Source organism: Carassius carassius, chromosome 18 (genome assembly GCF_963082965.1).
Source record: "Carassius carassius chromosome 18, fCarCar2.1, whole genome shotgun sequence".
In the NCBI taxonomy this organism is placed as follows: domain Eukaryota; kingdom Metazoa; phylum Chordata; class Actinopteri; order Cypriniformes; family Cyprinidae; genus Carassius; species Carassius carassius.
In genome coordinates, this window is record NC_081772.1 from 5,736,197 (window position 1) to 5,751,136 (window position 14,940).

A 14,940-nucleotide genomic window follows, 5' to 3' on the forward strand; every position below is an offset into this window, starting at 1 on the left:
CATCTGTGGTTAAATTTTTTGTAATCTGTGTGCTTGTGTTCTCCTGCTCTTCAGAAAGCAGGTTCGTTGGCACTTTGCTTGTACTGCCGTTTATGATCATTTGTTTAGCTGAGATTATTTCATCTCCGCTCTTTTCCGGAGCCCGTAAAGAGAATCTGGAATGTTTGGCCACCTTCACCTTTGGGTGGTCTGTCCTTTGTGTGGATTGTGGGTGATTATTAGTGCTGCCATTCTTCTCGCCCGTAGAGAGGCTGTTCAGTCTGGACAGCAGCTGTTGCTGATGTTCGGTGTCCTCAGGCGTCCCTTTCTGATCTGTGCTCTCATCATTCAAGACCTCAGAGGAAACATCTTTGGTTTTATTGTGTCTTCCTAAGCCGGAGTGTCTTAGTAGCTCTGCTGCCCTCTGGTGGATGATATAAGCTTGACTGATTCCCTATTTTGGCCTGTGTTTCTGGTATCTGATGTACAGTAGGTTTTAGGCACATGCTTTTCACAACTGACTGATCGGTGTGAGTCATTCTCTCTCTGGGCTTGAATGTGATGTCTGTGAGTTTGCTTCATAAATCCTGAAAGCTCTGGAATCGGCCTCCTGGTCTATGACAGGGGACTGATGGCTATGTTTTTCCTTTTTGACGGTTTCTTCCCTGTCTTGGGTGTAATGTGGGAGAACATCTTCTCTAAATCGTCGCCTGTCTCTCCTAAAACTCTTTCCTCGTTCAGCAGGAGGGATGCTTTCATCTCTTTCAGCCATTTGGCTCTGAGCTTTTTGGAGCCCCTCTCCACAACAGCCTCAACCACAGATGAATCCTCATCCTTCTCCCACACAGAAACCTTGTGGCCTATAGAACGGCTGTTGCTAGGCAACACCGTCGTGCCCAGTGTCGTGGTGGAGTTCTGTGTGGAAGTAATGGTGGGGAAGGTGTGGACCACGGAGCCGGTATAGACAAGCTGGATAAGGAGTGGAACCAGTCCAGACTAGTGTCTGAATCAGTGGTCATCTTAACATTACTGTGATTCTGACCATTTGGACATTCACTAGTGTGGTCACTACGTGGTTCGGAATCCGGTCTTCTGTTCTTTAGCCTAACGAGGAACACAAAAGCTGTTCTTAGGAGGAATAAGATGAATTTTAGGCAATATATATATATATATATATATATTAATAAATTAACTTTTGTATTTGACTATATTTTGATTCATATTATTAATCAAAAGATATAAGCATAAAATAAATACTAATGAAATAAAATTTACTATTTATATTATTATATAAAATACTACTACACACACACTACACACCGTATATATATATATATATATATATATATATATATATATATATATATATATATATATATATATATATATATATATACGCACACACACACACATATTAAATAATATTACACATTAATACATTTTATTTTCTATATTTTGTATTTAAAAATACATGTCTTTCTTATGCATAGATTCATACACACACACACACACACACACACACACACACACACACACACACACACACACACTATTATTTTCAAATATAATAAAGTGTATACATTTAAAATTATAATTTTAGTTTTACCTTGAAAGTCTTTGCAGTTCTTTGTGTAGGATATCAGTCGAGCCCAGCTTCTCAAGCACAATCTCACACTGTGTTATACTCTTCATAGGGGTCATCAGGAAACGAGGTGTGCAGAGCATTCACATTTCCAAGTAGGGCGCCTCCCTGAGGCAAACATAAAAACATGCTCATCCAGTTCTCAGCAATATAACACAGCTTCCAGTTGATGGAGTAGTAAATAAACGAAACTGCATGGAGCACTCCATAACAGGCACAATAACCGTGTCCTCTACGGTCACTTTCTCTCTGAACATCAGCCTGGCATGAGCTGCAACACACAGAGAGACGTCAGATGGGTATCAGTTTTTACATATGCTCTTAGCAAATAACAACTAAAATTCTGTAGAAAAGCAAAGGGAGGAGGATCAGATATTATGCTGTATGTGAGTATCTGACCCTCAGAGAGACGGCGGAGACTTTCCGGCATACGGATGATCGTCCAGGCTGTCACTCTGTCTCTGCAGCTGATGAGGATGGTGTTCGCTTCCTGTGTCATACACTTAAGAGTCTTGATCAGGTAGAAATAGGCCCTCATCTTCTCCATACTCCCATAAACGTGAAGACTTATTTGGCACTCCTGAGGGAAAAACACAAGGGAAGAGAACTGAGAGAAAGGGAGAGACATTAAGAAGAATATTTTATAAATATGCAATAAATGGAAAGACTTCAACCATTAACTTCTAGTCAGTATCAAAGAGATTCTTAGACAAATGAGGGGTGATCCAGCCCTTGAGACAGGGTTTCCTATCAAAGTGGTATCACTTAAGAAAATAACAAAAGACAATACTAATAAAATAAATAATAATAATATTTTTGTAGAAAGTCAAATATTTTCCAGATAATATATTATGTAAAATAATATAGAAATACTATATCTGAAATACACAAGGATTTCAATAAAAAATAATTTAATTGTAATAATATTAATAATTACATTATTTAGAATTACATAAAATGCTTTGTAAATCCAAATATATAGTTTTTAATTATTAGATTTACAAATATATATTCAGATTTCATATATTTATTTCCTTTTTTGCCCTTCATAATATAATGTAACAATGTAATGTAATATAATATAATATGCACCTACTTTGTAAACCCCTGATTTTACAAAACAAAAGATTCTTCTCTGGGACAAATCTTTATTTTATAAGGATGGAGGAAATTATTTTGTCCCATTTGGGGTTTTAATATCCAGCAGAACCAGTACGAGGTCAAAGCGGCTCAGCAGGGGGCTGGTGAGGACCACGTTCACAGAAACGGACACATTAGAGACGTGCACTCAGGACTACGCATGCGCACTGGCTGGTCTAGCATGACAAGCTTTTTTAACACCATTTAAGCAAAAGAAGCAACATTTATAAGAAAAGTTGTTGTCTGATTTCATTGGTGATTTCAAATATAAAATGTAATCTTAAAGGTTTAGTTCATCCAAAAATGAAAATTAGCCCATCAATTACTCACCCTCGAGGCATCCTAGGTGTATATGACTTTCTTCTTTGAGATGAATCCAGTCTGAGTTATATAAAAAATTGTCTTTTTTTTCCCAAGCTGTTTAATGGCAGTCAGTGTTGCAGTGCTTCAGTCCAAAAGAAGTTAAATAAAATGCATCCATACATTAAAAAAATGTGCTTTACATCAAAGGCCTCCTGTAGCAAATCTGTGCATTTAGAAAAATAACATTTACATTTAAAATGTAATCATTTAATCTAGCTTCCGCTCACTACACGGAAGCAGCTCAGGGTGAATGACAGAAGATGACGGCGTATTGCATGCACCGCTCAGAAGTGACGAACACGGAGGCGGAGCAGAGAGATCAAAGCAAAACACTGGTCACGAATTAGAAGTACAAAACGAGGATTTGTAAAGAAGAATGTTGGAGAATTTTGATATAAGCCAAAAGGAGACTGTTTTTCCTTTGCTAAATTAAGGAAACTTTGCTTCCTTTGCTCCTATTAACAAACTTGTTTTTTAATGAGACTCATCAGCACATGCGCAACACTGACCACATACGTCATCCTTCCAGAGATGCTTCCGTGTACAACTGTTGGCGCAAGCTAGATTAAATTGATTATTATACTTTGAATATGGAAATTTTTCAAAATATCCAGATTTTAATATAAATAATAAAGATATAAATATCTAAAATATCCCTCAGAGCCGTGTGAGGCACATTTTATTATGAATGGATGTGCATTATTTAACTTTTTTTGGACTACCATTAAATAGCTTGGAAGATCAAAGTACATTTTTAAAATAACTCCGATTGGATTCATCTGAAAGAAGAAAGATATATACACCTAGGATGGCTTGAGTAAATAATAGGCTAATTTTCATTTTGGGGTGAACTATCCCTTTAAGCTTGGCGAACAGTTTTAGAGAATTTGACGTTTCATCAGGTTACAGAAACTGTCGGTGGGCAGTAACCCTCGATCCATATTTTGACATTGCATGACTGAAATCTGTAGCTCATAATTGTTCTGTTAATATTGCATTGCTTGAATTCAGACATAAACTTCCTGTTTTCAGTCATGTGCTTCAGTGCAATAACAATAAAATTTGAAATAATAAAATTTGTTGTAGAATGTTGTAGAATTTTTTTTATTTAAATTCAAATGTATTTTAATTATATTTCAAAAAAACATCAAATTATGTGCAATTTTTATGGAGCCCCGCACATGACATGCAAGAAAAAATAAATAAATTGTGAGCACGATTTACTAATTCATTCCCTCAATGTACTAAAATGTGCGCACGATTACTATTGCATTCCCTCGATTTACTATTGTGTTCCCTCGATTTGCTAAATCGTGCTCACGATTTAGCAAATCGAGGGAACGAATTAGTAAATCGTGCGCACAATTCATAAATCGAGTGAACGAAATAGTAAATCGAGGGAACGCAATAGTAATCATAGGCACGTTTTAGTACATTGAGGGAACGAATTAGTAAATCGTGCGCACGATTTAGCCCACTATTTTTTCCTGCATGTCATTTGCGGGCTCCGTAAATTTTTAATCACAGTGTGTGTGTTCTTTTTCTACTGATATTATAATTGCAACATTCCTCAGGGCAGCATGTTTCTTTTTCCCTTGTACCATGCTGTCATGTGGTTCTCGCTGGCGATGACATCACAGTGAATGGAGTTGTGTGCCAGCGCTGGAAGCCGATGTTTCTGGATTGCCGCTGTGATGTGAAGATTGTGCTGAAAGCAAACTATATCAAGGTCAATAATGAGCAATCCACCACAACACTGGTGCTAGAAGACATTCAGAAGGAGTTTGAAGATTTCTGGGACGGTCACCAACATGACCCCATTGCTGGTTGGTGTCTTTTAAAATTTTGAATCTGGGAAACCCAGTCTAGTAGTGTAAATAAACAATACAGTGTTTTTAATACCATGTCTTCTCAGCATTTAAAAGATTTCTCTTTTTCTTATTGCTATCCAAACTCAGTTATGGTCCCTGTAGAGGAAGTTCAGTAGATTAGGAGCGTTAAACATATTGTGATCTGTTGACAATGGTGTTTTCTGAGGCACACTATCACTATTAGGCAACTGTTGCTCATAGGGTTATTGGGTTAGGGGTTTGAACAAATCCCTAACTGCAAGTATTAAACTTAGGCATGGAACTCATTCTGTATCGTTTGTGGTGAGAACATGAATAATAACTCAAATCATGTGGCTTTTTTAACAAAAGTGTTTTATTACTTTTCTAAATAGTCAAATGTATGATTTTAACATGGTTAATTTTTTGAAAAAAGTGGGGGAAAACGTAGGGAACCATGTAGTAATGGACTAGCAACTGTTTAGAGGACCTTAACAGCCACCCAGCAACATCTCAGTACACCATAGTAACCTACTCAGTTACCTACTATTCTTACGCTGACTGTTTTCATAGCAACCAGGACTTCTAACGGCAGCTGCAGTGATGCGCTGACTACCGACTATCCTTTGATTTAGAATGCAAAACTATGTCTATCCCTATAGTGTCCCTACTAAATTCTACACCTTGCATAAGGGCCAATGCTTTGTGAGTTTCAAAGTCGTTATCTGCCAAACTCCCTCTTGAAAAAAAATCTGTAAAACTGCTCAAAAGAAGCCTGCATGGAGAACACGTGCCTGCATTTATTGCACATGTAGTCTCTCTCATACTCCAACACTTTGGTCACACTGGTGCGGATGACCGTGCCCATAACAGACAGGAAGTGGCCAACGTCTCTAGCTTTAGGAATGTGATCTCTGGTCAGCTCGGGACACATAGGTAAACCTGCAAATGTGTAACAAGGAAAAAAAGAAATGTACTGGATTGGAATTATATTAAACACTAGGTGTCAGTGTTATTATACCACAAACTTCTAGGACTCTAGCAACTGTTTAGAGGACCTTAACAGCCACCCAGCAACATCTCAGTACACCATAGTAACCTACTCAGTTACCTACTATTCTTTCCCTCTCTCTTTCTCTCGACATTCTGAAGGCAGGAATGAGATGAGTCTTTGCCCTCAGGTGTTCGGCATGTACATCGTCAAGCTGGCTGTTGCTATGGTTTTGGCAGGTGGGGTACAGAGAATAGATGTGTCTGGAACAAAGGTGAGAGGTATGCGTTCACATTCCACGTAATGGGCAGTCTGACATTCAGACTTCCATGAAACAAAGTTCAGAGGTGTGTTCGAAAAGTGTATTGCTCTCGTGAATAGATGGGAATAGCTCTGAATCAAAGTATGCACTCTGTTTAGGAGAGTCTCATCTGTTGCTCGTGGGCGATCCAGTCACTGGGAAGTCACAGTTTTTGGAGTACATGGCCAAGAATACACCACGCTCTGTGCTCACCGCCGGAATCAGATCTACTAATGCAGGTTCCACACATTCTTCTGAACCTCATATCACCATCTCATTAACATTTACAATAAGCATACTTTACTTAATAGCATAATAGTATACTTTGCTTAAGGTATAGCTCACCAAAAATAAAACTGCTGTCGTCATTTTTCTCACCCCCATGCTGTATGATTTTCTTTCTTCTGTTGAAGACAAAAGAAGATATTTTAAAGAATGTTTTATTTGCCAAACAGATGACATTAACCATTGACTTTCATGGTATTTTTTCCTTTCTATGGAAATCAATAGCTACCAGCAAATGTTTTTTACCAACATTCTTAAAGATATCTTCTTTTGTCTTCAACAGAGGAAAGAAACTCATATGGGTTTGGAACAACTTGAGGGTCAGAAAATGATGAGAAAATATGAATTTTTGGGCAAACTATCCCTTAACATGTGTGGTATTTGTAGTGTACACCGTATGCAGAATTTCTGAACGCACATTCAAAATCAACCAGAGCTAATATACTTTAGTAAATAAATTTAAATGATTAAATTAAATTGGTCAAATGTGATGGTTAAGATATTTATAATATTACTGAAGCTTTCTATTTCAAGTAAATGTTACTTTGAAATATCTATTCATCAAAGACGCATTAAATAAATATTACGAAATGGTAATAGTACGAAAACCTGCATATAAGGATGATTTTGAAGGATCGTGTGACATTGAAGACTGTACGTAGTAATGGCTGCAGAAAATTCAGTGTGCAGTGTCTAATGGGTAATTTTTTTTTGTCCATGTCCAATGAAGTTAAGTATTGTTGTACACTTGCTCCCTGTGCAGTTTGCAGTCCTCTTCAGATTGCTACTTATACATACTATTTTTGACACATACTAGGCACTATTCAGTTCTGTGCCGTTGCATCATAGTTTGCACGATTGTGATGCTGGTCAGGTCTGACAGTGGCGGCGGTCAAGGACTCTGGAGAGTGGCACCTGGAAGCTGGAGCCCTCATTCTCTCTGATGGAGGCCTGTGCTGCATCAATGAATTCAACCGCATCAGAGAACATGACCGCACTAGCATCCACGAGGACATGGAGCAACAAACCATCAGCGTGGCCAAAACTGGGTGAGTGCTGGGGGAAATAATGTCACACACCTGAGTCACAAAAGACTAGAGGGGGAATACAAAATTTCACAGAAAAAATCTGTGCATTTATTTTTTATTAACCAAAAGTTTGTGTGCTTCACATTAAATGTCCCAAGTTCCTCTTTTGTAGAATGGTGTGCAAACTGGACACAAGGACCACCATCCTAGCACCTACTAACCCAGAGGGGCAGTATGACCCTACGCTGACTGTTTTCATAGCAACCAGGACTTCTAACGGCAGCTGCAGTGATGCGCTGACTACCGACTATCCTTTGATTTAGAATGCAAAACTATGTCTATCCCTATAGTGTCCCTACTAAATTCTACACCTTGCATAAGGGCCAATGCTTTGTGAGTTTCAAAGTCGTTATCTGCCAAACTCCCTCTTGAAAAAAAATCTGTAAAACTGCTCAAAAGAAGCCTGCATGGAGAACACGTGCCTGCATTTATTGCACATGTAGTCTCTCTCATACTCCAACACTTTGGTCACACTGGTGCGGATGACCGTGCCCATAACAGACAGGAAGTGGCCAACGTCTCTAGCTTTAGGAATGTGATCTCTGGTCAGCTCGGGACACATAGGTAAACCTGCAAATGTGTAACAAGGAAAAAAAGAAATGTACTGGATTGGAATTATATTAAACACTAGGTGTCAGTGTTATTATACCACAAACTTCTAGGACTCTGGTTTGGAACGTTAATGTCTCTTACTGCTAGATGGCGCTGCATATTCATTCATGAAAAGCTCAAAAGCAGAGTTACAGTCTCTTGCACTTTCTTGCATAATAATTTTAATCGGAGCACATTCAATATTTGAATATGACCTGCCCTGGCATGGTTGCATCATAGAAAAACATAAAAGAAAGAACAATCAAAAATGTCAAAGCTACTTAGGCAATAAAACTGCCCTCAGGTTTTCTTTCCCCTCTAACCAGACATAGACTGCAGTGGCTGTGGAGAAAATGGGTTTCAATAGTGTGATGAGTCACGTCTGCGTGGCTACTGATGAAGAGCGTGTAATTACAGGAGACGGAAATCATCTCCTACAGGACACGAGAGAAAGGCACTTGGCTTCACCACAATGCAATACGATCCATCCCACATACCTCAGGGATCAAACACAAGCCTCTCCTCTCAGCCTACATGTCATCTAAAACAATCTTCATACTCTTCCTCTCTACGTCAGTCTGCTGTTTTTAGATAAGCAGATTAGTGATGGACGAAACACTGAACATTCATGATCATGATTTTGATTAAAAACACCTTTGTGAATACTGCACTGATTTGAAGGATTTTGACCACTGTTTCCCAAACAGATTGTGTCATTAGACAAGAACAAAGTTTTTTTTAAAGCACACAACAAAATCTCTTAAAAATCCTTACAAATGCATTTTACAATTTACAAAATTCCTGAAAGATTTCCATTGCTAGAAATGGCTATTTTTAAATGAAACAGTCTCTCTGATTTAAACATCTGAAGCACAAACCGTATTCAAGTTTGATTTCGTATAGATAATCACTGAAAAATGTACAAAAAAATACTTTTCATGCATTACAATTTTTATTTACATGCGAGTAAAATAATGCTGGTAACACGTTACAATAAGGTTAATTTTCTTTTACATTAGTTAAATATATTTGTAAACGTGAACTAGCAATGAGAAAAAAACCCTTCTAATCCATTTATTAATCTTAGTTGATGTTAATTTTAAAATTTACTAATGCATTATTTAAATTAAAAGTTGTCTATTAATATTGTTTAATGGGCCTGAGCTGGCATGAACTAACTGATCATTTGTATTTTTATTAACTTAAGTTAATAAATATTTTAAAAATACTGTAACAAATGTATTGCAATTGTTAAGCAATATTAGTTAATACAAGAACTAACATTAACTAATGGGACATTACTGTAAAATGTTACCATAATATTTTACCTACATGTAAAAAAAAAAAAATAGTGATAAAAATAAATAATGTTTAAAATTGTTGGTTCAGATAAAAACATTTTTGGAAGCAAATTCTTTTATTAAGCAGGGATACATTCAATTTATCAAAAATGACAGTAAAGACTTACATTTTTACACACACACACACACACACACACACACACACACACACACACACACAAAAATAGATAAATGGTGTTATTTTACATTTTCATTTAAGAATCCAGAAAAACATGATTTTAACAAAAATATTAAATAGCAAAACTGTTTTCAACATTTCCATCACTGGAATAAATTACATTTTAATATTAAAATTAAATGTAGAATAATATTAAAATAATATTATTAATACTTTAATAATATTTCACAACATTACAGTTTTTACTGAATTTTAGACCATAAGAAACTACTTTTAAAAGCATTAAAAAAGGACCCCAAACCTTTTAACAGTAGTGTATGTGGGAAAATATTGCTGTATATATGCACATATTTGAACGTAAATGAAAATTCAATATTATATGTTTAATTTAAAAACAGTGAGGAAAACATGCCTCAATGATTTTTAACTAGATTTGTATAGTATTTAACATTTTTTATCTACTTGCCAACAATTATTCAGTTGAAATGCTCCTTTGATTGAAAAAAAACAACAAATACATAAATACTGACATAGAATATAAAAAGCTAAAAGATTATTATAGCAATATTTCAGCTAAATCACCCAGCCTGACCTTTACTGAGTGTCTTTCTTTATAATACAGGCACGTCACACTTCTTCAGGAAGACAACAGACGATTTTACCCAGCAGGTTTGCTGAGAGACACCACCTGGATGCACAATATTAATCACTAATGACCTTCACCAAAGCATGAAAGCATCCAGACACATGATGGGCTTGTTCATCGTGATATGGCCAACGGTCTGTGAGGCTTTTTATGGCTATGTGTGCTATTTTCAGACCCCTTTCATATTCACAGCACGCTGGATCTATGAGTGGAGTCTGCACTCAGGCTATTTATATCTCTCCTTTGTTCACAAATGGGATAAAACATCAAGGGAACAGGAAAGGTCAGTCAGCTGATTATTGCTGACACACTCCCTACAGCAGTCAAAGTCTTGGCTACATCCATCTAGAGATGGACAATATTTACATGGGTTCATTTACATGAGTGGTGCGCCTTGCCCATACAAAAGTCAGCAACGTGATGCCAGGATATTGCAATAATGATTGTTTCAAACCATTTCAGTGTGCATTGCTATGTATTTGCTTACTAACTCGCCAAGAGAAGTCCACATAAGGTCTCTGTATATAACCTGAATGCTCATATTAGTATTTAGTACACACACACACACACACACACAAAACAAAAATTATGATAATAAATGCTATTTTAAAAATATTATTATTTATAGATTTTACTAATATTTTAAAATAGCATTTATTGTCTTTTTTGTTTTATTTTTGTTATTTTTTTTGTAATTTAATGTGCTGTTGTCATTTTTTATTATTGCTGTAATTTTTTATATTAGTATTTAGTTTTAATGAATTTTTACTTTTACTTTTATTTATGACCATTTTAGTAATTTTAGGGTTTAGTAATGTTAGTTATAACATTGCTAATTAATTGGCAATTAATTCAAATGATAGTTTGTACTAATATTTTATTTTCAGGCAAAAAATAGTTTTTACTAATAATATTTATTAATAGTTATAATTGCTACTTACTAATATTTTTTTCTAGTTGTTATAATTACTACTAATAAAAGTAGGATTACTAATAATATTTTAAAATGGCATTTATTTTCATATTTTCACATTTTTGTCATTTTGTTATATGCAGTTGTTGTCATTTTTGTTATTGCTGTTCTTAGTTTTAGATTTAAGTTTTTCATTTGAATAATTTTTTTTGTTCAGTTTTAAGTTTTTATTTATTTCCATTTAGTAATTTCAATTAGTTTCCTAGGCCACATTTCTAAAATTGCATTTATTAGAATTGTCATCTTTATATTGAATTTTGACTTTCTTACAACATGCAAAAACAGTTTATTTTTAGTTGCCACCAAGCACCAGTCTGAGTGTAAATGAATAGTCTGATCAGTAAATACTGACAGAATTTACATGACTTATTCCTTTAGAGCCTCGTTCAGCGGTTCTTTCCTCTGACAGCTCATGTGTCTGTCTGACCTCTCTCACATGAGACGTCCTCTCTCTCTCCCTAGATGCGGATCAATACCCTTCCTGCAGAGTCATTGCTCATCTTGTTGTTACATCATGCAGTGTTTGCACTCAGACCTGACCAGCTACTCAAAGCTTCATCTGATCTCTCTCCAGATCCCTCTCACAGCGAGCCAACATCCCGATGCGTAACGAGACTGTTGTTACAGAGAAAAACACATCAGCATATCCATCAAGTTATACGACACTAGATCAGAGGAAGCGACCATGATAACAGATAACGTTTCGCGGCAGACAAGCGAGCTGTCTGCCACGGTGTGCTGGGGTCTAATTGCCTGTAGAGAGAAACAGCCTCTACGTTGCATTGACAAACTAATAGGCTGCAAGCCTTCATGAGCAAATGAAACAAGCAGTCAGAGGCACTCCTGCGGCTTTATAGCAGCACAGATCTTCCAGTTACACAAAGAGAACAGTCAACCATATACAAGCCACTTCTGATCACTGGGAGTTACATGTCATATTGCCAATAGAAGAACTGTTTACTGTTTGCATAAACAGGCCTAACAGTTTAAATTGCTACAACTGTAATATTTATAGCATATAATCTAATCTAGATGCCCTGGAGTATACATACAGTATTATTGTGAGGCCAAAAACACTTAAGCACCTGGACAGATAAATTGGTAACACTGATTGTCTTTAATACGGTAATATCATTATGTTTAATTTATCTGAATATACAGAATATATGTAATATAAAAACTTCATTAATTTAACGTTTACATTTTTTAAATATGTACATACCTTGATATCCACTATAATAACGTTTTATTTAAGGGAACAATCATGTAATCATGTTTTGAAAATTACTTAATGAGATTAATTGAGAGTATACAGAGAAATGTTAAGAATAAAATATAAGTTTTATAAACAACTTTAATCATTACATACAGTATTATCATATAGTTATTATATATTAATTATTTAATAATTATTAACACAATATTAAGACAATTGTATAGGTTATTAATGATATATAAATGTAATCATGTTAATGAAAAATGTAATTAAAATTGTAATGTACATGTACACGTATTTTTCTTTAACAGAAAAGATAATTTCACAACAGGTTTTTTTTCTAAAACTCACCAAACTTATGTTATTGGTTGTTGTGTCAGGTTATTCAGAAAGTTGCACAAATACACATAAAACTGTATAAAATCCTGTCTGTTGAGTCCTGAGGTGTCATTGTAAAAGAGTGGATGTTCTTATACTTACTTACCTGATATACGAACATGCAGATTGTGCTTGAGTTTGAAACTCTCCTGCGGTGAGGAAGAAGACTGAGATCTGGTCTGGGCCACTCTGTGCAGGGCATTGTCAAATATTAGCAGCACCTGGCTGGACAATGCATCGAAACACTCTCCAACCTCCATACTGTCCTCAAATAAGGTCATGGCATCAAGGACGTAGGTTTGCTTTTGACATTGGTTGGGACATAAACCCAAGTACTCCCAAAAGCTCCTAAAATTTGATTTGTTAAACAACATCAATTTAAAGTTAAAGTTTGTCCGTTGTGGCTCAGGATGCTGTTCCAAATCTTGCTGCACCAGAGTGCCACTTACATTTTTTTTTTTTTTACCATAAAATCACATTAAATTTGTCCCAAATTATTGTTAATGTTCATAATTACTATATCCTAGACTGGAAGATTGTGTATCTTAGCGCACAACATTTTTATGTCTGTATGCTTTATATAGGGAGCTAATAATAGACATAGATTGCGCTTTCTCTTTCCGTTTGCTCTGTTTTGTCAAACACATTCAAAACTTCAAACTCATCAATGCAACTGTGTTAATTCCTGAAATGAATTTCTATATTAACTGTTTTGGACTGCTGTCTTGAATTGGGTAAAATTCTGTGAGTTGTTGTGAGCGCGGCGCTGTGACGCTGCATTAATTAAAGGGTTAGTTCACCCAAAAATGAAAATTATGTCATTAATGGCTTACCTTCATGTCGTTCTAAACCCGTAAGACCTCCATTCATCTTCGGAACACAGTTTAAGATATTTTAGATTTAGTCCGAGAGCTCTCAGTCCCTCCATTGAAACTGTGTGTACGGTATACTGTCCATGTCCAGAAAGGTAAGAAAAACATCATCAAAGTAGTCCATGTGACATCAGAGGGTCGGTTAGAATTTGTTGAAGCATCAAAAATACATTTTGGTCCAAAAATAACAAAAACTACGACTTTAATCAGCATTATTATGCAGAGTTCACTGCAGTGTAGTGATGTCCGGTTCGCGAACGAATCATTCGATGTAACCGGATCTTCTTGAACCAGTTCACCAAATCGAACTGAATCGTTTGAAACGGTTCGCGTCTCCAATAAGCATTAATCCACAAATGACTTAAGCTGTTTACTTTTTAATGTGGCTGACACTCCCTCTGAGTTAAAACAAACCAATATCCCGGAGTGAATCATTTACTCAAACAGTACACAGACTGAACTGCTGTGAAGAGAGAACTGAAGATGAACACCGAGCCGAGCCAGATAACGAACAAAAGATTGACTCGTTCTCGATTCAAGAACCGGTTGCATCAGTGGAACGGATAGTGTACCGACCATAGACTGTGTAAAAACATGGACGTACTGTCCGTGACGTCACCCGTAGACTCCTGAAGAGTGTTTTTGAAGCTCAAAGTGTACAGAGCAGGCCGTCGCCATCTTGGCAGTGCGTCACCACGTGACTCTCTGGACAATCGAAAATGGAGAAAAAGTCGAGAGCTGGTTGCTGAAGCAACGCCCACCTAGCTCGACAGCGGTGACAGAAGCGGCAATCCACCTGTCAGTCAAGTGGCCACGCCCTTAATTATGCAGAACTTTACGGCTTAATATGATTTAAATGGATGAGTTATAAAAAAAAAATTCACCCCCCTCACAGTTGTCATGAAGGGCAAAATTAGCTATATAGACCAAAATAATTTTTTTAACCAGGCTGTAAACATGTTTTTTATTCTGCTGTAAAGTTGGCCATTTTAACATGGGGAGTCTCCCTTTTGCAGCCAGCCTCAAGCGGCCAGTCGATGAATTGCAGTTTTAGTCGCTTCCTTACTGGCTTCATGAGAGAGAGAGCGGGAGGTTGCCGCTCGTTTATTCCTAATCTCTCTGCATTGTAGGGGAGCACGTGTAGACAAACATTGAATTCTAGCACAA

The 14,940-nt window shown here is 36.4% G+C and overlaps 1 pseudogene; it reads right to left on the bottom strand.

The window, feature by feature from the left end:
- LOC132092861 (DNA helicase MCM9-like) lies at positions 1-14,451 on the bottom strand (annotated as a pseudogene).
- Between the last annotated feature and the right edge of the window lie 489 nt (positions 14,452-14,940).